The sequence below is a fragment of the Mastomys coucha genome, unplaced genomic scaffold (genome assembly GCF_008632895.1).
Source record: "Mastomys coucha isolate ucsf_1 unplaced genomic scaffold, UCSF_Mcou_1 pScaffold12, whole genome shotgun sequence".
Taxonomy (NCBI): Eukaryota; Metazoa; Chordata; class Mammalia; order Rodentia; family Muridae; genus Mastomys; species Mastomys coucha.
This window is the reverse complement of record NW_022196894.1, coordinates 48,159,267-48,182,803: the sequence shown is the minus strand read 5'-3', so window position 1 is coordinate 48,182,803 and position 23,537 is coordinate 48,159,267. Positions and strand designations below refer to the sequence as shown.

Below are 23,537 nucleotides of genomic sequence, written 5' to 3'. Positions count from 1 at the left end.
TCTGACCTGAAACTACTCCTCAACAACTAATCTGGTTGGTTGATAATGTCCCACGAGTATATCTAAATGATCTGGTTTCAGACCTCCTAGGGCTAATTCTGACACAGTAAATAGATAGGCCTAAATGTTGCTTTCTAAAATGATTCTTGACAGAAAGAAACATAGATTTGTGTGATGCTGTGGACTATCCATAAAGACGTAATTTATCACCAGACCAGGCTATTTTTCAGAGTAAAAAAGCACAGTGTTGTCTGGGTATGGTCCCAGCACTTGGGAGGCAGAACCAATAGATCTCTCTGAGTTTGAGTTTGAGGCCAGTCTGGTCTACAGAACAAGTTCCAGGACAGCCAGGGCTACACAAAAAAACCTGTCTGGAAAAAAAAACAAATATAAATGAATAAAATATAAAAGAGCTCATTATAGAATCTGGATTGGTTATTTGTTGATGTTATAATGTATCAGCACAACCTTAAGAGATTTAAAGTACAAACTATTATCCTACCGTTCTGTAGAACTGAAATGCAAAATGAGTCTTGCAGGGCTAAGGTTAGGTTGTCTGGAGGCTCTCAAGTGGAGAGCCTCTGCTTCCTTGTCTCTTTTTATCTTCTGGAGACAAGTATTTCTTGGCTATGGCCTCCTCACCTATGATTTCCATTTCAGGCCCTTGTTATCACGTCTGTCGTTGGCTAATCCTCTTATCTTCCTTTCATAAACATTCTTGAGTTTACATTGGCTCCACTCAGCTCCCGGGGAATCACCCTACCTCACCATCTTCAATTCAGTCAATCATGTGTGTGCAGGTTTGCCCTGTAGGAGAACAAAGCTATAGATTCAAAGCATGAAGATACAGATTTTTAAAAGATTTACATTTTTCACTTATGTGAACCTGTGTGAGCCTGCATGAGTTTATGAGCACATGTACAAGAGAGCATGTGCAAGATCTTATAAAGGCCAAGAGAGGGTATCAAACTCACTGCAACTGGAGTTATAGGCAGGGCTGGGATTTAGAGTCACGCTTTCTAATCAGGCAATAGCAATCGATGGCAGCAATACGTTGGAGTAAGATATCAGATTTTACAATATTCTCCCTCCCCACTAAATGAACTATCCAGGAAGGTAAATACCTCCAGAAGTGCTCAGGGGGTTATTGTAAAAGATACAGACAGTGGAGGGAAAATGCTCAAGTAAAATGCCACAAAACAAAAGGCAAATGGTTCATTTTGCCTGAATCATAGTCCACTCCCGAGCTCATCACTACCCTGGCTGAGAAGAAACTAGCCAGCCCATGAACTGCCCTCTCCAGGAAGAGACAGGCTGGGCGAACAACCATAGTCCACACACTTTCAGGACACCTTTTGAAAGACTCACCTAGTTCCACTCTCCCCAGACCACTAAGGAAGAATGGCATAGCGTGCATCTGGAAATAGCTTAGAGCAAAAGAGAGCAGCAATACAGTAGGTGACTTAGCTGTCCTTAGAGTCTCCTCAGCAGAGGACCCTGGAGCCATCTTTGCTGGAAACTTAACGGACTGCTGCAAATGCCTCAAAGTTTCAACACTGACGACTCACAATATTTACTGTGATAGAATAAAAAGATTGCTCCAGAGAGGACTCCATTAACCTGTAGCCAAGAGTCTTTATTCGCCTTTACAAACTGTGGCTTCTGAGCCTCCCATGCTCTAAACTTTTCCACTGTGCACTTGACTGCCACCAAACTTGTCACCTAGCAGATACCTGCAGCTGGCCTTCGAGGCCAAGTGTATGCATCTGAGTATCCCAAGTCTCCACTGCTACCCTTGCCACTGGACCCCTAACAGTCCTCACAGCATAGGACTGCCTAGTTGTCAACACTTTGGATGCCAGCTGCCTGACCTGGTAGACACCTTACCCTCTGAACTGAAAGCTTCCACGTGTGCACTGGCTCACTGGGTTTAGTGTCAAAATATGCTTTAATGCACCCTGGCTCAGAGGTAAAGCTAATCACTATGTCAGAGATAATTGATAAAATCTGGAGGAAACAACTGCTTGTTCAAATGTACAGATAACTGGAAAAGACTGTAAGAATCACGGATAAACAGGAAAACAAGACACCACACCCGTCTTAGTCAACAATCTATTGCTATGAAGAAACACATGAGCATGGCAGCTCTTATATGAGAAAGCATTTGATTGGGGCTGGTTTACAGTTTCAGAGGTTTAATCCATCATCATGGAGGGAAGCATGGCAGCCTGCAGGCAGACATGGTGCAGGAAAAGGACATCTACATCTGAATCCATAGGCAGCATCAAGAAACAGACACTGTCTCAGTTAGGGTTTTACTGGTGTGAACAGACACCATGACCAAGAAAACTCTTGCCGGGCAGTGGTGGTGCACGCCTTTAATCCCAGCACTTGGGAGGCAGAGGCAGGTGGATTTCTGAGTTCGAGGCCAGCCTGGTCTACAGAGTGAGTTCTAGGACAGCCAGGGCTACACAGAAACCCTGTCTCGAAAAACCAAAAAAAAAAAAAAAAAAAAAAAAAAAAAAAAAAAAAAAAAAAAAAAAAAGAAAAGAAAAAAAGAAAACTCTTGTAAGGATAACATAATTGAGGCTGGCTTACAGGTTCAGAAGTTCAGTCCATTATCATCAGCATCAAGGCAGGCATGGTGCAGGTAGAGCTGAGAGTTCAGATCTTCATCTGAAGCCTGCTAGTGGAAGACTGACTTCCAGGCAGCTAGCATGAGGGTCTTAAGTCCACACCCTTAGTGGCACCTACTTCAACAAAGCCACACCTACTCCAACAGGGCCACAACTTATAATACTGCCACCTACTGGGCCGAGCATATACAAACCATACCATTCCATTCCCTGGGCTAAGCATATACAAACCATCACAGACACTAAGTCTGGCTTGAGCTTTTGAAATCACAGAGCCCATCCCCAAGGACATAGTTCCTCCAACAAGGCCACACCCGCTCCAACAAGGCCACACCTCCTAATCCCTCTCAAATAACATTGCTCCCTAATGACCACACATTTAAATATATGAGCTGATGGGGGCCATTCCTATTCAAAACACTCATATCAACAAAGCACCACAATATACTTCCAATAACCTGAAAGAAATGGAAGTGTATAAACACGTGACAAAGAATTCAAAAGAATTATTCCAAAAAGAGCGTTGTACCACAAGAGGACACAGATAATAATATTAGAACTTCTAACAATATTAGAAAGACAATTCCAGAACAAAATTAAAAGCTTAACCAAGAGCTGGACAGCAGGTAAGAAAAAAATTTGGAAATTGAGAAACATTATGACCAAATGAAATAGAGTGCTTTAACTGCACACTTGATCAAGGAGAGGGATCAGCAAATTCAAAGATGAGTCATTTGAATTCAATCAGAGGAAGAAAAATAATGAAGATGGAAAGGAGCAAAGGCTTGTGGGATGGATTCCTATAACGCTGCCAAGATAATTAACATAAGATGAGAAATGAGCAAAAAACAATGGAGGGTTTGTCTAAAGAAAAAACGGTTTTAAAACTCCAACATGGAAACCCAGATATATGAAGGTCAAAAGGGCTCAAATAGATTCAACCCAAAATGCTTCACTGAAACAATAAACTCAAATTGTTAATAACCATAAATAAAGAAATTTGTGAAAGTAGCAAGACAAGAGAAGGCTGCACACAAGGGAATGCTCCTCTATCATCAACAGACTTCTCAGCAGAAACCTTACAGAGTGGGCTGAAGGAGAAGTGTGGAAAACAACAACAACAAGAAAAACAACAACAAAATGCCTTCAGATGCTTTCTCAGATAAAAAAAAAAAAAGCCAAAAAGGTTCCTGGTTACATATGCCTCACAGAAGATACTAAAAGTCATTCTTTAAGCCAAAGCAAGAAGATGCCATTTTTACCCCCACAGGGGAAATACAAAAGTATAAAATTCAAAAGAAAATATAGAATCAAAGAGCAAATGCCTAGCCAAATTCATAATACACTAATATTGTAATGGTGGTATATAAATAACTTATTACTCTGACATAATGATCCAACACCAAAATTTAAAGATACCTATAGTTACAGGAGCTGTTTATATATGAACAGATGAAACAGTCATAGAAATAAAATATAAAACTACAGTTACAATGACTTAACAAACATGCAGTATGAAATTATGTAAATTATGACACCAAATGTAAAATGTGGGTTCTGGGCTAGCCAGGGCTATACTGTGAGGCCTTTCTCAAGCGTATGCTTGTGCATGTGCATATGCATGTATGTGTGCATGTGTGTGTGTGTATCTATGTGTGTGTGTGTATTTGTATAGTGTGTAGTGTGTATGTGTGTTTATGTGTATGTATTTGTATGTGTATATGTATGTGGTATGTGTGTGTATGTATGTGGTATGTGTATGGTCTGTGTGTGTATGTATATGTGTGGTGTGTATATGGTGTGTATGTGTGCATATATGTGGTGTGTGTATGTGTAAATAGAGAAGGAGGAATAAGTGTAGAACTTTTGTATGTGATTGAAGTTAGGTTGTCAGCTTAAAATAGACTGGGAACTACACTCTGTCTTTTGAAAGCCTCATACTAACCACAAATAAAAACCTACAGAAGACAAACCACAGAAAAGTCATCAAAGCACAAAGAAGCACAGAAAAAGATAAAAGAAACAGGGAACCCAGAAACACTAAAAACTAAACGGCAGCAGTAAGCCTGTGCCTATGAATAATCACTTAAATGTAATAATAGGTCAGAGGTGGGCTGGGTAGATGGAGCACCCACTTTCCTCCTACCTTTGTGTTCTTGATCAACACCATCGTTAAGTCCTAGAATGGTCTTCATCTTCCCATGTTTAATCACCTCTGCTGTTTGAGCTACTTCCTACTCTTCAAAGCCCATTCAAGAGCCGTATTTATCATAAAACCACCCAGCTCAATGCAAGCTCTCGTGTCCCTGCTTTGTTTTCAGCAAGAATTTCCATTCTCTCCTATAGCAATAGCCAACACCTGTTCAGTGTAATGTAAATACATTTGTACATTTGTCTTTCTCATACCTGAAATGAGTTATGAGGATGGGAGCCACACACAGCAGCGTCAATGAAGACGCTCCCTCACCATATCCAGGTCTGGGTCTATTAGTACCACTTCTCCAAGCCAAATTCCCATCCATCTAATCCACTTATCTTGCCATCTAGCAAAGGACAGCAAACATGTGAGAGGTTTCTACGCACCAAGAAAAGACTCACCAGAGAATTCCGGCAAACTGTATGAGCCAATGTTTTGGTTGAGCTACATCTATTAGCCAAGGTGATTTTAATCAATACTAGGCTTCCAACCGCATCTGCTTATTCACTACAGCAACAATTAAAAAAATAAAATTGAGCTGAACAAAGTAAGACACGCCTGTAATCCCAGCACAAATACATAAATTGATTGACTGATTAATTCAATTAAGTAAACAGTTTAGACATCTTATTTGTAAGCTAAATACTCTCAGATGCTCATCAACAATTAAAATGGCAACATTGCCTTCTGGGTTTTGTTTTATTAATGACAAATGATAATATTGAAATGTTTTAAAGCAGTAGAAAAGATACAAGCCGTTATGATCTCCTTTGTCCAGTTATTTCTCTAGAAATTGTGTGTAGTAATCGAGGTAATACTGGAAGCTCAAAGGGTTGTGTTTATGTATTTAGTAGGCCTTACCCAAAAAGCTTATATAGTAAGATAATTCACAATAGCTCATGAATATGTATTTGACAAGAAGTTCCCACAACAGACTCCATCTTCCCACAACAGACTCCATCCGGGTGCTTTTAAAGCCATATGGTAGTGTCTAGGAAACTGAGAAAGCAGTTGACATTGCAAACGGATATGTTAGGAAAGGACTCTGCAATTAGTTCTGACCATTTTTTTTCCCTTTCTGTTAATAGTCGTTCCTGGGTTCAGTCCCAAGACAAGGAAGGACAGGCCAAATATAGTCACCAAATCAGCCGTGTTGCAAAGCAGCTGTCTGCCGCATGGAGCAGACAGTTGGAACTCTAAGTGCAGCGAGTAAACAGAGGCTACACCAAACAGTAATCACGTTAATCACCATTTTGTGAGCAAAGGCACTGCACTTAGCATGCTCGCAGCATTGTATCATCATCAATTAATAAATGAGCTGTAATCACGGCCGCAGGGACACACACAATTGTGTGCAAGATTGAAGAGAAACCATTTCCTATAGAGTGTATTTAGAAAGTGAGCGACTTTCCTGTTGTCTTTAGTTGGCTTGCATGCTTTTTCATTGGACACCCTGCGCCATAGTCCCTCATTCTTTGTCAGAGTTGATGCTTTGCCTCCCATCTAAGGCAATCCTTAGACACTGCCCGTCCATCTGGCAGAATCACCATAAACATTGCTTAATCATAGAAACAGTTCCCAACAGGGCCAAGGTGTGGCAGGGGCACTTTCCTGTAACTCTTCACCCTCTTCTCCTATCGAGCAGTCTTATGGCCATGCCATCAGAGGCTATGTATGCTCGTTCACAATGGCATCACAGTACACCTTTGCTACCCAATACATATGTCTTTAGTGACTAAAAACGACATTTATGGGATTGAAGAGATGGATCAGCGGTTAAGAGCACTCACTGCTCTTCCAAAGGTCCTGGGTTCAAATCCCAGCAACCACATGGTGGCTCACAACCATCCATAATAAGATCTGATGCCCTCTTCTGGTGCATCTGAAGACAGCTACAGTGCACTTAGATATAATAATAAATAAAGCTTTTTTTAAAAAAATGACATTCATTAGTTTCCCATGAGAGGGAGGGAAATAATGAAAGTCCATTTTTATCATCTTAAGTTCTCACTTCAGAATTATCTGCTCAGCACTTAGGACACTTCTCTCATGTAATGGTTTCTATGTTCCTCTAAGGAAGGAACATGCTCACCTATTGTACGTAAACAATCTCATAGACCATGGACATCAAACAAGGACATTCTGAGAGCATTGTACAGTGAAACACAAGACTGCTTCATTATTTTCTCCAAGCACTGACCCAAATAAGGACTCTGTAGAAACTCCACAAGAAACCAGCCTCGCCCTGGCTTTGGCTGGTGAGTGTTCTGCCTGGCCCTTTCCCCTAACAGTTTTATGCAACAGTGCTCCCCACCAGTAAGACCCAAAACCTCAGTCTTAAAGGAGCCTCACTACCTGGCAACAATCACAGAGACAAATTCCCTCCTTTCTTTCCCTGTGATTCAAGAAGCCTTTTGAACTATCTTATTACTGAAGCACAATCCAGTGCCCGTGGTCGGTGTTTTCCCTTGCTCCAGTGAAAACCTCTGTTCAAGCACATGCATGCTCCTCAAATGAGTGCCCCTTGGGATTTCAGGCCAGAAGGCATTGACAATGAGTTATACAACGGGTACTGGACTAGAGAAAGAAAATGTGACAATTTGTGTTTATCTAAAAGACTAAGAAAAGCCATCTTAACCGACATTCATCATAGTACATAAATACTTTCTGGTTCCCTCATTCTTCCCTCTGTGAGGTGACTCCAGGACAAACATCAGGTACACCCAAATCACCAGGATATCACAAAATAGTAGGCACTGTATATTCCCATTCCTGTGTGAGCTTGACCAGTCAAAATCATAGAAACAGAAAGCCAACAGCAGTTTCTTGGGGGTGAGAGCAGAGGAAAAAGGGGGAAGTGAGTTATTTAGAGATACGGTTTCAGTTTTACAAGCTTTTGTCTTTCAAATGTAAATAGAGTAAATACTACTGAGCAGCCACGTCTTATCTGGCGTGGTCCTGAAAACCTCACTGGTGAGAATAAGCAATGAAGAAAAGACAGACACACTTACAAAAATGCTGGGATCAGGTAGGGCTGTGCTCAGTGACACGAACTGCACAACCCGGACCTCTCCAGTAGCTTAGGACTTGCACGGAGGGGGCGGGGCAAGGGAGAGCGGGTAGCTATCTCAGAAGCAGCTTTAGGCAGGGCAGCAGTCTCCAGTGCCCTGCAAGGAGGAAGCAGCAATGTCATAAACACTTATGCGTTGCCAGTTCCCATGGGTCTGCTGCATTGGTCTCTGTCAATAACACGCATTCTCTCAGGACTTCATCAGTCCTTACACTCACTCAAGGCTTCCTTGGTACCACATGGTGACCTACACTTGAAAATAGCTAATAAAATTAATTTTATATTACATACATTTTAACCACAAGTTTTTAGTTATTACGATTGTGTTTCTATACATGCTGTGTGTGTGTGTGTGTGTGTGTGTGTGTGTGTGTGCATCGCAGCATATGTGTGGAGGTCAAAGAACAACTTTATGGAGAAGTTCTCTCTTTCCATGGGTTCTAGAGATTAAGCTCAGGTTGCTAGGCTTGTAGAGCAAGCGCCTTTACCTGCTGAGCCACCTCTTCATCTTATTAATGAGAATTACAGGGAAACGGTTGCGTGGAAAAATAGGAGTTCCAGAAAAGAGAGAATTCAGCAGGGCTGTTCTGCCCTGGACACTGCAGCACACCACAGCTGACTTGTGCCAGGCATCAACTTTGTGTTGCATGCAGCTAGTCTAGGTTAGTAAGCACTCTAGGGTAAATGAAAACTAAACTGTGTGCACAGAATATCATAAACTAAGCCACGAGGGTGGATCTTCATTTTATGACTGGTTTTGCATATGTGTTATCTCAAAGAAATGATCAGTCTGTCCAATGTTGAAGAGAAACACAGCTTTTTACTTCAGTAAGTGTATAGCTTTCTGGGAGTCAGCAGAACTGCATATGTTCTGTAATCTGATTAATGTCTCTAAGTGCGAAAGTTCACAGGCAAGTGCAATTACCTTTCGCCAAGAATCAAAAAGAAATAACGAAGCTAGTGAAGAAAAAGGCAAACATTTTCAACATGATGCCAATATCTGATTTTCAACCCAAAAGACAAAATTGTGCTTGTTTTTCTCCCGTTTCTCAAGTGTTATTTCCTTTGCTGTTGTAAACAATGCTGTGAAGGAAAACTTTTCAATTAGGATAACTTGGATAATTAGGTGGAATCAGGACAAACGGCATGAAGGAAAACGTTTTTTACTGCGCTCACTTCCTGTTGGCTTAAGGCACCCTTTGATGTCATTAGCTGGCTTCACATCCATTTTGATTGGTCAACCAAAGGCAACATCACTCATCCATGAACCTTCATCTTTGAATCCTATGTTTGTCGGCGTCCATGGTTCTGTGTATAAAGGGAGGACACACCATCTAAAAGGTAGTAGGGGAGCTCTTTGGAGGAGGAACCGGAGTGGGGGAAATGGCACATATTGATTACTGGATGACAAGAATCAAAGTTCTCACAGAGAACAGGCATCTTAAGAAACATATATTCTCTGAGTTTCTGAGATGACAGTTCATGTGGAAAAAAATAAACTCCTTTTGGTAAAATATTGAATTGTTCTGGAACACCTTGTTATTTTTTTTTTAAAACTTTGTTGTACTTCAAAAAAAGAAAAAGAAATTGTGATCAACTGTGCCTATCATATTTCTATCACCAAACTGGGTTCCAAACCATTAACTATGAGAGTGCCAGACAAAAGTCAGGGTGCACATGGGGCACAGGTATGCTTTGTTTATGATTGGAGTTGTATCTATAGTCACATCTCATTATAACTTCTAAGCTGCTGTAGTCTGAATGTATCCACGAACTTAATGTGTTGGGAATGGGAGTTGAATCCTTGATACACAGGCTGCAGAGGCTCTAGCCTTGTGAGCATTTTGATGCCATTTAAGAAAGCATGGTAGAAGGAGTTTGTTCCCTTTGTGGATTCCCAGCTCTGTCACACAGAGTGGTACACTCCTCACCTCTGAATGCAGCACCAGTGTGCCATCTCAAAAGCACTGTGCCGGCTGGAGAGATGGCTCAAAGGTTAAGACTGTGGGCTGGCAAGATGGCTCAGTGGGTAAGAGCACTGACTGCTCTTCAGAAGGTCCAGAGTTTGGACCCAGCAACCACATGGTGGCTCACAACCACCCTTAATGAGATGGGATGCCCTCTTCTAGTTCGTCTGAAGACAGCTACAGTAAATTACGCTGGAGCGGGAGGGGCTGGAGCAAGCCGGGTCCGCAGAGTTCCTGAGTTCAACAGCAGCCACACACATGATGGCTCACTTCCATCTGTACATCTACAGTGTACTCATACACATAAAATAAATCTTTAGAAAAAAAAACTGCTCTTCCGGAGGTCCTGAGGCCTATTCCCAGCAACCATGTGGTGGCTCACAACCATCTGTAATGGCATCTGATGCCCTCTTCTGGTGTGTCTGAAGACAGCTACAGTATAATACATAAAAATAAAATAAAATAAAATAAAATAGCATGATGTACTCTTGGCACTCACCAAACCTCCTGAGTCCCTGAACTTCCCACCCTCTATAGCTGAGAAGCAAATTCCTTCTATTTACAGCTATTCTTAAGTAATATAAAAGATTAAGTCAAAAGCTCTAAGTAGGTGATTTGGTGCTGGCAAGATGGCTTGGCTGGGAAAGTTCTTGCCAAGTAATCATGAGGGCCTGAGTTAGATCCCCAGCACATATAAATCAGACATGGCCACATGTGCCTGAAATCCCAGTATGGATAGGCAGAAATGGAAAGGTCCCTGGGGGTTTACTGACTATCTACTCTAATCAAATGGGTGAGGTTCAGAAAGAGGCTATTCCTCAACAAAAGATAAGATAGAAAGTGTTTGAGGGAAACGCAACATCAACCTCTGACGTCCACACGTGCATGCACCTGTGCACATACCTGTGCATATATAGCAATGAACACAACTAGTGAATGATTTCTAAAACTGTACTTTTAGTACATCAGAATGCACCTATGAGCATGACTACAGACTTACACTGAACATCTTTTCCTCTTATTTTGTTGTATTGCAGGGTAATGTAGGATCACATCACACTTACACTGTTGCAGTAAAGTCTTCCAAAAAAGTAGGTATGAAGAGTAGATGGCTACATAAATATTGCTTCAGTATTTCCCTGTATATCTATGACTAAATTATGAAGAGTTCTGATTTCTAGTCCTGAATGCAAAGAATTTAGAAGTTGTGATTCTTCTAAACAACAAAGTAAAAAGCATGCCAAAGTAGAAGTTCAGCAACTTATTCTGAGGCCACAGTGCAAAGCACTGCCCTGAAAATGAGAAATGCAAACTGTCTGAAAATTCAGAGAATGAGAATTTACAGGAGAAGAAACCACAGAAGCAGGGTAGGGAAGCCCATAGCAACATAGGCTTCCAGAGGCTCCAAGAGTACATGTCTAACTGAGGATTAATGTTCCTGAGGTACCCACCACAGAGGAGCACCCACCCTTAACTTCTGGGAATTTTACTATGTGACTACTGGAGGAAAAAATCTTTATGCTTATAGCCATAAGAGTGGAAATAGAAGCATTTATTCTCCTTAACAAGCCATGTCCTCATGCGTCACCTTCTCCATGGGAAGGGAAACCCCACACCAGCCTCCTTTCTCCCTCCTGTCCAAGCTGGGGGTAGACATAACACTGAGAATCCATGGAGAAGCCCACAGCTTAAAAGCTGAAGTTCACCAAAAGGTGGAGGCTAGATCAAAGAACGACAGAAGCACCGTTTCGTGTCTCCATCCCTTACCACTGTTCTCTCTGGGCTATTTACTGCAGTCTAACAACATACACCAAATACAGATTTTCAATTTAAAAAACAATAAAGCATGATAAACACAAAGTCCCATTTGAAAAGACAGTTTAAGGGTGGAACTGTCAGATATGGCAGTCAGATATGGAAGACATAACTATCAGACCAGAAATTAATGTACCTGTGCAATGTGCAGGTCAGAACACTGAGGGTGAAATGGAACGTTCCATCAGACTCCACATGGCTGAAGAAAGAATTCTGAGACTGAGATTATGGCAACAGTGTCTCACAAAAGAGAAAAATACGAGTTAGGGAGAAGAGATTTTCCAAGAAGCCACGTGGCAAGTGCAAAAGATGTGTGTAATGAAAACAAGAGATCGAGAGAAACTTTTTAAGGCAAGTAGGCTGGAGATCGTCCCCAAGCTGATGTCAGATGCTGTACCACAGACCCAGAGAAGTACAGAAACAGCAGGCAGAGTAAATGTGAAAATGAAAATTAAAAATTAAAAATTGCATCTAGACATGCCATGTTCAAACATCGAAAAGCCAAAGAGAAAAAAAAACAAAAAAACAAAATCAAACAATTATGTTCAATAAAGTGGTATCAATCCAGTACCATCAATACCATACAATAAAGAACACAAGAAAAATTGACACCTGTAAGTACTTAGATGCAATGATCTTCTACTAGATGTTTAAGAAAATATCTTGACCTGTGCAGGACACCATTGGAGAGGTGGTCCAGGAGGTGTGCAGCTTCAGGTCCTACAAGTGGCACGCCATGGAGTTTCTCAGTATCCAAGGACAAGCGCACACTCAAGTTCATCAAGAAGAGGGTGGGCACACACATCTGCGCCAAGAGAAAGCTGGAAGAGCTGAGCAACATGCTGGCTACCATGAGGAAGGTGGTGGCCAAGAAGGATTGATGCACCCTTCCCCAATAAATGATTGTTCTGTACAGTTTGAAAAGAAAAAAAAGAGAGGAGAAGAGAGGAGAGGAAAGGAAGGGAGGAGAGGGGAGGGGAGGGGAAAGGAAAGGAAGTCTTGAGCAGGGAGAGAGTGCTCCGTGGATGAGGAGCTAGCTGCACAAGGGCCGGAGTTCCAATCCCAATACTCACATAAAAGCAGGGCATGGCTGGGTGCCTCTGTGACTACAGCACTGGGGGGTGGGAGCAGGGAGTGGGCAGATCTCAGGGTTTTGCTAACCAATCAGTATATTCTAAACAACATGTCCCTGTCTCCAAAATATGAAAATGACACCTGACGTCAGCCTCTGGCCTCTACAAGCACCTGTATGAGTGAGTTTATCTGTACACCAATGCACATGTATAACAGAGGGGGGGGAGGGAGAGGGAGAAGGAGAGGGGCAGAGGGAGAGAGGGAGGGAGGAAGGGAGGGAGGGAGGGAGGGAAGGAGGGAGGGAAGGAGGGAGGGAGAAATGAAAAGGGAAAAATATCCCAGGCTGGTGAGATGGCTCAGCGGGTAAGAGCACCGACTGCTCTTCTGAAGGTCCTGAGTTCAAATTCTGACAACCACATGATGGCTCACAACCACCCACAATGAGAGCTACACCCTCTTCTGGTGCGTCTGAAGACAGCTACAGTGTACTTATGTATAATAATAAATAAATCTAAAGAAAAAAGAAAGAAAGAAAAAAGGAAGGAAGGAAGGAGAGAAGGAGAGAGAGAGAGAGAGAGAAAGAAAGAAAGAAAGAAAGAAAGAAAGAAAGAAAGAAAGAAAGAAGGAAAGAAAGAAAGAAAGAAAGAAAGAAAGAAAGATATCTCAAAAGCCAAAGGGTTTATAATTCTAAGGATTCAGATCTTTAGAAATTAGTAAAACCCTGAAGGACTTTATTCATAAATAGACTGTCAATATAAATTGGTTTGGCTTATATAAATTAGAACAGACAGGATGTTAACGTTGATGCAATTATACATAAAAAGCATTTACAGTGCGCTAGGGTGTGTTATAACACTACATTAATAAAAAAGACTGAAAGAGAAATATATTGGTTTCATGAGAATTTTACTATGATTATAAACAATAAAATATGCTGCGGTGGCTACTCCAGGAATCAGTTTTTCTCCACTGCTGGTGACAACCTCCAAGAAGATCACACTAACCAGTCTTACTTGGGGACTTTGGTCTTTCCCATTCCTTTGGAAGACCTATGATCTAGACGTTGCTAGCAGATTGTTCTACAAATCAGCCTAGTTTCAATTTAATGTGGCTTTGGTCAACCAAACAGAATGGTGAAATAATTCCCAGAACATTAACACTCCTAATGATTATTGGGTGTTTAAAATATATGAAGACTAAACAGCACAGATAATTCAAACTTTATCTTTGCCTAACAGTTTTGTTCATTCATGCTTTTTCTGTTGTGTATTTATTTCCCCATAAGTTTGTGTGTGCATGCATATGTGGTGTGTGTGTGTGTGTGTGTGTGTGTGTGTGTACATATTATTCCCTTAGAGTTTGCCACATAAAATGTGTGAGTCATTTAGTTTTTACTGATAATACTCTCAAAATCTGTCCCTACTCTTCCTTAATTTGGTAGCACGCTAACTGCTGACACAGACAAGGTTTCATGTGTTTATTATTTGTAGCAAACACTTAGGACATTCTGCTTGCCTTCACGTAGCCTTGGTCAGCAGACACTCAGCTATTCTAGATGGCAGTTGAGGATCTGAGATGCATCCTTTTGCTTCTCACTTCTCCACATCTGCCCCTCCACTCTAAATTCTGAAGTGAAAACTAGGTTTCTTTTTCCTTCTGCAGTGCTATCAAAGGTTTACCACCACCACCACCCCAAGGACTGGAGGAACCAAAACAATGCCTTACTGTGCATCCTCAGCATCCATAGGTCAAAAGGCTTTTATCATACATCCCTCCAGACTTGGATTGTGAAGCAGGAATCAGGAAGCCTTGCAGAAGGGACTTTCCTATCCAAAAAGAAAAGAAAAAAGAAAAAACAGAAAAGAAAAAGAAAGAAAGAAAGAAAGAAGAGAGGCACCTGTAGAACTCCTGCAGCTCTGCAGTTAGTTATTCATCTCCTTGCCACTGCTTTAGCTACTGACATACTGCCATCTTCAGGAAGAAATGTAGGGCTCTCCACGCCTATCTGGAGCAGGGACCCTTGGAGCCAAACACTACACACAAACACTGCCCTTTCTTTATGCTTAGCCATGAAATCACCTAAGTTATTTCCTTCATTCATCCAAGTATTAGTAATTTCTTCTGGTGGACATTTTCATCTCATATGGGTTTTTTGTTGTTGTTGTTGTTGTTATTTTGGTTTGGTTTTGTTTGTCTTTCTAAACATGACTTGATCTCACAAAACCAATTTATACATTTTACAAGAAAAAAGATCATATTTTAGACTTGCAATATTAAAGCTTTGCCTTCTTTTTATTACCCTTACTCACAGGTTAACACACAAAATAAAGTAACGCTGCACCAGCTTTCTAGGGCTTAAGTCTAATACTCCAGTTTGCTCACAAAGAGTGCTTTCTTGGCTGGGGACTCGACCTGAGCAATGGCCGAGCACTGGCCTAGCAGATGCAGCAGCTCTAAGCCTGGCTTGCTGTTCCCAGTATTGTAAGCACAGAAAATTGCAGCCCCAACCGGTCCACCCCGGTTTCACTGCTTTCCTTTGACGACCTTTTTTCCTCGTCTGCCCTAGTCTTCCATCTTCACCTCTTTGTTGTTTCGTTTTTCATCTTGTAGGAAATTCATGTCTGAGCTACCCATTTGCATTTCTTCTATGTGCTTCAAGCAACATGTCAGGGCTATTTTGCTAGTTATTTTTAATAGAAATATTTTTTTCTTCTATCACACACGATACAAACACAGTTTTATAAATAAATAATTGTGAAATGCCCTAAATACAAAACACAATTACAGAGAAAGAAACACACACAAAATTCTCAGCTTAACACTGAGGAAATTTGAGAGTTACAAAGATGTCGGGTTCTCCCGTCTGGCCACCAATTCACTTTCCTTTCTGAGTAATTAGTACAGTATCCTAGGTTATTTATTTAATTTTGTTATTTTCATTACTTTAATTAGCATAATTGTATAGAAATCATTATGACATTTGTGAGGGGGAAAGGGTGTGGTTTTGTTGTTCTTGCTCCTCCCAGATTTTAAAGTCATATCAACTAAAATTTCAGTGGATTAAGTGTGAGAAGGAGACAAAAATTTATACAATAATTTCAATATCCACTAAGATAATCTACTAGAGACAATTATGACAAATTAACTTTTGGGAAAAAGAATCTTGTTAAACAATAATATCTACTATCAAATATTTATAAAATGAAGATGATAATGATACAATGTGGAAGTTAGGTCTAAAAAGCCGAAAAGACCCTCATGTAGGTGAAAATATTCTGTATTAAAAATGTTATTTTTAATACAGAAAATTTCAATAAAATTAAAACTTTGAATTCATAAATATACTAATGAACCCAATCCAAAGAAATCATAATTTTTTTTTTCAAGACAGGATTTCTCTGTTTATTCCTGGCTGTCCTGGAACTCACTCTGTATACTAGGCTGGCCTTGAACTCAGAAATCCGCCTGCCTCTGCCTCCCAAGTGCTGGGATTATAGGCTATAAGCGTGCGCCACCACCACTCGGCTAATGGATTATTTTTAAAAATAAGTTGTAGTCTTCTTGTGGGACCCCTACCAGCAGGAACAGGGGCTGTCTCTGACTTTGTTGCCTGCCTTTAAATCCCTTTCCCTAACTTGGCTGCCTTGTCTAGCCTCAATAGGAGAAGATGCACAGTTCTGCTGCAACTTGATATCCAAGGAGGGATGATAGACATGGGAGGCCTCCCCTTCTCTGAAAAGAAATAGGAGTTATAGGGAGAGGAGGGAGGGAAGGCTTCAATTGGGAAGTAAAGTAAATTAACTAATGAATGAATGAGTGAAAAAAAAAAGCTCTATTTAAAAATGTAAGTGAGCATAGGCTGCACAGCGAGTCTGGGGCCAGTCTAAGCTACATAAAAACTACCAAGTCTCGAAAAAAAAACAATAAACCAACCAAGAATGAAATAATACCTACTATTGTAATATCTACTATTACTGTGATGATCCACTGTATTGCAGCATAATTAAAAAGAAGATTTAAAAAGATGAGGAGCTGGAAAGATAATTTGGTCACTTAGAGGTGGGGGTCAGGGTGTACAGTTCCCTGGGATCCGTTCTCCCCTTCCACAATATGGGTTCTAGGCACTGAAGTCAGGTCATCAATGTTTAGTGCCACGCATCCCTACCAACTGAGCCATTTCAATAGCCCTGGGTTCGCATGCTTAATATACTTGCCCTTGACTCTGAATTATTCTTATTTTATGGGGTTTTTTATGGTTTTATTTTATTTTTATTAGTGGTAAAGTAGGTGAATGGTACCTGTGAGGGCAGGCTCCTGTGAGTGCAGGTGCTGTGAGTGCAGGCTCCTGTGAGTGCAGGCTCCTGTGAGTGCAGGTGCCTGTGAGTGCAAGTGCCTCTGAATACAGGTGCCTGTGAGTGCAGGTGCCTGTGAGTGCAGATTCTTGTGAGTGCAGGCTCCTGGGAGTGCAGGTGCCTGGGAGTGCAGGTGCCTGGGAGTGCAGGTGCCTGTGAGTGCAGGCTCCTGTGAGTGCAGGTGCCTGTTGAGGCCAGATATATCAAGTTCTCCTGCAGCTGGAGTTCAGGTAGTTGTGCATCTTGCATCATGGATTTGAAGACCCAAACTTGTATCCTCTGTGTGAATAAAGCATGCTTTTCACCACCAACCTGGCTCTCTAACCTTGGTCTCTGATTTCTTAGGACACAGTATTAAATGTCCAAGGGACATAATCAAGATATACATACATACATACATACATACATACATACGTGTATGTCTGTATACATATATGTGTGTGTACTCATACATAAACATATGTAAAGTATGCATGAGAATAATCAGATTGTGGATTGGTAAAATAAATGCTGTATGCATATAAATGGATACTATTTATTTCTTTATTCAACTTGATTAAGAACAATGAAAACCAAGTATGTATTAAGTGACTGAACAGTAGCTAAGCTATTTTACATCATCATCACAGTAATTACATACAATGGAGGTGAGGTTAAAAAAAAAAAGTTAGTTGATTCATTTCCTGAATAGTAAGACCATGATTAATTTCCTTAGTTTTTAGAAAGTAATATTTTGTGGATTTTTTTTCTACAACATGACATCTTAAGAGGAAAAATGTTTATTTTAAACCACTGAAACCCCTCACTTCCATCTTAAAATCAATCATACACCTGGAAAGCAGGGATAGCATATGTAGCATATACTTTTAAAAGGTTTCCCTCATCTCATCAACTGAATACATGTTAATGCAGCGATTGGACATGGGTGGATAAGATGTGTCAGTGTTCACCAACTGTAGTAGTCCACTCTGGTGTGGAATATCCACTGTAAGAGAGACTGAGCATGTGTGGGAATCTGCATGAATGAGAACTTGTTGCACCTCCAACTCAATTTTACCAAAAACCTAAAGCAGTAATACTATGTGTGTGTGTGTATAGACACAAACACATACATCTATCTATCTTTCTTAGAATTCAAATTGTATGCAAAGTTGTTCACACACGATACAAGATATAAACATGAAACCAACCCTGACTTCAAGAGGATGTTCTTGAGGCATGCTTAGGGGTGCCTGATAAATTATTTGAGCAAATTTCTATCACACATAATGAGTATGAAATTAAGTATGATATTTGTCATTCACTATCTCAGTTTTTAAATGCAAATAAAGTGACTGATAAAATCTCTGTATGATAGAAATAGCAAAGGCACATATATAAATTTATAATATAAATATATATTATATATTTATAAATATATATTTATAAAATATAATTTTAAATTATTTAGTAGCCATAGTTTTAGAGAATAGCTAAATTAATTTAACATATAAATTAATAAATTATTATTTAAACTAATAATCTATTTTATCATTACAATATTATGATAGCTAATGCTGATTCTCAACTCAACAGAGCTAAAGTCATCTAGGAGACACACGTCTGGACATGTCTGTGAGGAACTTTCTAATTTGAGTTAATCGAGGTGGGAAGATCACCCCTAACTGTGGGCAGCACCACTCCATAGGCTGGGGAGACAAGCTGAAAGAAAAAAAGAAAGCCAAGCTAGGCGTACGGGTGCTCACCTCTAATCTCAGCATTTAGGAGGCAGAGGGAGGAGGATTTCTAAGTTCAAAGTCAGCCTACAAATCCAGTTTCCGGACAGCCCAGAGCTACACAGAGAAACTGTCTCAACAAAAAGAAAGAAAACGCCAGGCAGTGGTGGCGCTCGCCTTTAATCCCAGCACTTGGGAGGCAGAGGCAGGCGAATTTCTGAGTTCGAGGCCAGCCTGGTCTACAGAGTGAGTTCCAGGACAGCCAGGGCTATACAGAGAAGCCCTGTCTCGAAAAACCAAAAAGAAAAAGAAAAAAGAAAGAAAGAAAACAAGACGAGGAGGAGGAAGCAGAAAAGGAGGAGGAAGCGGAAGGGGAGGAGGAGGAAGCCGAAGAGGAGGAGGAGGAAACGGAAGAGGAGAAGGAAACGGAAGAGGAGGAGGAGGAAGAAGAAGAAGGGCAACTCTTCGACAACAACCACAACTGTTAGCTTTCTGTCTAAACTCCACCCCTACAGATACCAGGCAGCAGCCACGTATGCTCCGCCCCATGGTTACCTGGCAACTGCTAGGTGGGGGGGGGGGGCTAGGAAAGGGGCTGCTTGCCCCCTATGGCGCATGCCGGTAGGATTTTCTGAAGGAGGCAGAGGCAGGAGGATCACGAGTAAGAGACAGAGGAGGGGCAAGCAGCCTCTTTTCTAGGGCCAGGCCTACCTGGCCATTGCCGAGTAACCATGGGGAGGAGCATACCTGGCTGCTGCTAGGTATCTGTGAGGGTGGAGTTTAGACAGAATGCTAACAACAGAAAGTCAACTGAGCGTCAGTATCCACCTCTTTCTGCTTCCTGGTCGGCTCTTTGCCGGCAGATCCAGGGGAGAGGAGAGAACCCGGTCAAGCCAGGTCTGCCTGGGACGCCGCTGCCAGATGGCCTAAAAGAAACACACACCCGGACCGGGGGCCGGGCAGTGGTGGCGAACGTCTTTAATCCCAGCACTTGGGAGGCAGAGGCAGGGGGATTTCTGAGTTCGAGGCCAGCCTGGTCTACAGAGTGAGTTCCATGATAACTAGGGCTACACAGAGAAACCCTGTCTCGAAAAACCAAAAAGAAAGAGAGGGGGGAGGGGGAGAGAGGGCGGGAGGGGGGAGGGAGAGAAGAGAAAAGAAACGCACTGGCCGCTGGGAGTATTGTCAAAGCAAGCAAGGGTGGGGATAGTATGGGGTGAGATGAAGAGAGGTGTGGGGTGATCTCGAGGGCCTATAAGAAGTTGATACGTCAGCGGTAGCTAGGCGGAGGCGGTCTCATTCAGGTCCGTAGGTCTTGCTGAGTCATTCTTAAGCGATTGACAGGTCTCGAAAATCGAGCCAGGCTCCAGTTTGTCCTCAAGGCCCAAACCAAGGACAAATAGAGCCCAACACTTCCTGTCTGTAAATGGAATGTAACCAGCCCAGCCCATTCTCGATTTATAGGCCTGATGTCCCTGCCAGGAGAGACTACGTCCTCTTCAAATGTTAGTTACAATCAACCCAGTCTCCTTAACCTGCATCTTCACATATGTTTGGCCACAGAAAGTAGAAAAGTAACTTATATAAACATGTAACCAGTATAACCATGTATAGAGATATTCTATCATTTGTGTCATATAAAGTCATTGAAACCTTATATGAGTTTTACATATACTCGATTTGGTTCCTAAGTTTTCTTTTTAAGATTTATTTATTTTACATAATATGAGTCCCGTCTGACTCATAATATGAGTCTACATTTCAGAAGATGGCATTGAGTTCCATTCGAGACAGTTGTGAGCCACCGTAGCATTGCTGGGAATTGAATTCAGAACCTCTGGAAGAAGAGCAAATGTTCTAACCCACTGAGCCAAGTCTCCAGGGGCTCCTAAATTTTAATCAAAATACTTGATCAGTATTCAGGTTTCAAAAACCTTTCAGTTGTGAAAATATGTTAACATACTCAAGATTTTCCAAACTCTAATTTTCTAGTAACTGACTCAAGGATCTATTTTGAAATTTAAATTTAAAAGAATTAAAATTAAAATCAAGATTCTCAGGCTGGAGGCAAAAATCAATAATAGAGAATGTGAAACTCTAGGTTCAATCCCTAGTGAGTGTGTGTGTGTGTGTGTGTGTGTGTGTGTATGCACGCACATGTATGCCTATGTGTGTGCGTTTGTGTGCCTATGTGTGGGGGGGGGGGCATATATGCCTCTGTGTGAGTGTGTGTTTGTATATATGTGTGTGTGCACATGTATCCCTATGTGTGTGAATGTGTGTATTTGTATGTGTGTATACATGTGTGCCTAGGGGTGTGTGTGTATTTGTATGTGTGTGCACATGTGTGCCTAGGTGTGTGTGTATAAGCGCACATAGAAAGCACCTGAAGATGCTCAGCTATACCACTTATAGTCACATTCAAAATGTGGCTAAGGGCTAACTTACTGGTCTCTGAAGGGATTATTCCTCTCTGAAGGAATTAATAATGAAATAGTGACATTGGACATGCTATTTCATTGGGGAATAGGCCTGAATATATTTACTACTCAGTGAGTTTGGATCTAAGGTCTACTCATATTAAAGAATGTTCATTGTGTATGCTTTTCTATTTTCTTAGTCTGGTTTTCTATAACCAAATCATATGTGTATTAGATTCTCAGCAAATTTGTCTACAGAAAAAGATGTATCTTACACCAGCGATGTTTTAACAATTAACAATTCATTAACGATTCAGATTCCCTTGGTGGATTAAAAGATACATCTGACTGGGCACTGTGCCCTACACTCATAATCTCAAGACCCAGAAGGGAGACAGGAAGATCGAGAATTCAAGGTTATTCTTGAAGACTAGCCTGGCAGAAGTGAGACCCTGTCACACAATAGCAACAAATACAAAATGCTATACAATGCCTAACAGTACAGGCTCAGTGTGAAAGAGATGAAAAGCCCAGTCATATTGCTTGTTACAGGAGGGGACAATGTGACCTCACAAGAGTGAACTCCCTCTCATATCTAAAAAGTCTTCTGTGACCCAAAAGAAAAGAAGTAATGAACTACCCAAAGCTTGGCTGTGCTTTTCAGCTCATCCGTAAATATTGGACAAGCACTTTACTGCTAGCAGCTAGTCCTTTGGTGGTGCTAATGAGTGTAATATATTAAGTTCATTACAAACTGGACAAGAATTTTTACACTCTGATATGTGAAGTTGGGTCCCAAGTGCCAGGGATGAATAAAGATAGAATGTGTGCCTCAATATGGCTGCCAATGATGTCAACCATTTGGAAAGTAATGATGTATTTTGATGAAGGTATCCTTCTTGGAAAAAATCTACTCCCAGAAAAACTTCCATAGTAACTCATATAAAAAGCAAAGCCTTCTAGGATGGCAACATGAGAGTGTAGTGTGTGTGCACCACTAATCTCAATTTGTCAATCATCAACAAACTTTAATTGTCACTCATAGCAGGCACTCCATCTGTTGTCAGGAAACAACTGCATTGATGGCAAAGTTTCTAATAAGAGAACAGTGACTAACATCATATAGTAGCCTGTAGTTAAGACACAAATGAGCAATACAAGCAATTAGTGCTTCTGCTAGAACCAGAGCAGTCATTCTCTAAGTTGCCCCTGGGACTCACTGTGAGAATAAAGCTATTTCCACACAAATACCTCAGTATCATTTGCCTCCTATCTGTGTTTCCACTAATAATGGGTGTCTTAGTTAGGGTTTTACTGCTGTGAACAGACACCATGACCAAAGCAAATCTTATAAAGAACAACATTTAATTGGGGCTGGCTTACAGGTTCAGAAGTTTAGTCCATTATCCTCAAGGCAGGAACATGGCAGCATCCAGGCAGGCATGGTGCAGGACCAGCTGAGAGTTCTATATCTTCATCTGAAGGCTACTAGCTGAATACTGGCTTCCAGGCAGCTAGGATAAACGTCTTATAGCCCACACCCACAATGACACACCTACTCCAACAGGGCCACACCTTCTCATCATGCCAATCCCTGAGTTGAGCATATACAAACTATCATAGTAGCTAAAGCTGTGGCTACTTTATCAAGAGCAAAACAGGGGTGCCAGACTCTAGGAGTCTCCTATTATACACCCACTATACATTTCAGGACTCCTAATGGATGTCTGTGCTTTAAGATACTACAAAATCATATGTTTTTTCTTTTCATATATATATGTATATATATGTATATCCATTCTAAATTAGGTACTCTAAGAGATCAGTAATAACTGGTAATAAGAGAGAAAAATAACAAGATATTATGCCAAGGTAGTATCTCAAAGTACCTTATTGCATTGCCCTCATCCGTCTTGAGATACTGGGAAATACTGGAGGGCCTCTGCGGTGAACTGAGGTGAGGCAAGTAGTGTGAGTATTGAGACATCACACCAGGCTACTGCACGAGGGTTACTTGATCTTACCTCTACAGTACTGCTACAGTTGGTCTGATAACCAAAATGGCTTCTAAAGGACTCACAGGAAAGCTTAGCTTATTCAACATGAACTCATTGGGGGTAGATGACTCATGTCCTATGTCTTCAGAAGGACATCCCCTTTGGAACTTTTTCTTTGTGGAGTTTTCCATGCAGATAACTGAAACCACAGTAAAACAATACACCAGAAAGTGGAAGCTCAGGCGAGAGGGTGCAGGGAGATTATGTAGTTTCATCACACTTGACATACAACAG

The 23,537-nt window shown here is 41.2% G+C and overlaps 1 long non-coding RNA gene across 1 annotated transcript in view; it reads right to left on the bottom strand.

Annotated features, from left to right (window-relative positions):
* LOC116085976 overlaps positions 1-7,924 on the bottom strand; it is an 80,666-nt gene extending 72,742 nt beyond the window's left edge. The window contains exon 1 of the long non-coding RNA XR_004116769.1: positions 7,845-7,924. This is a non-coding gene — a long non-coding RNA (uncharacterized LOC116085976). The remainder of the gene's footprint in view (positions 1-7,844) is intronic.
* Between the last annotated feature and the right edge of the window lie 15,613 nt (positions 7,925-23,537).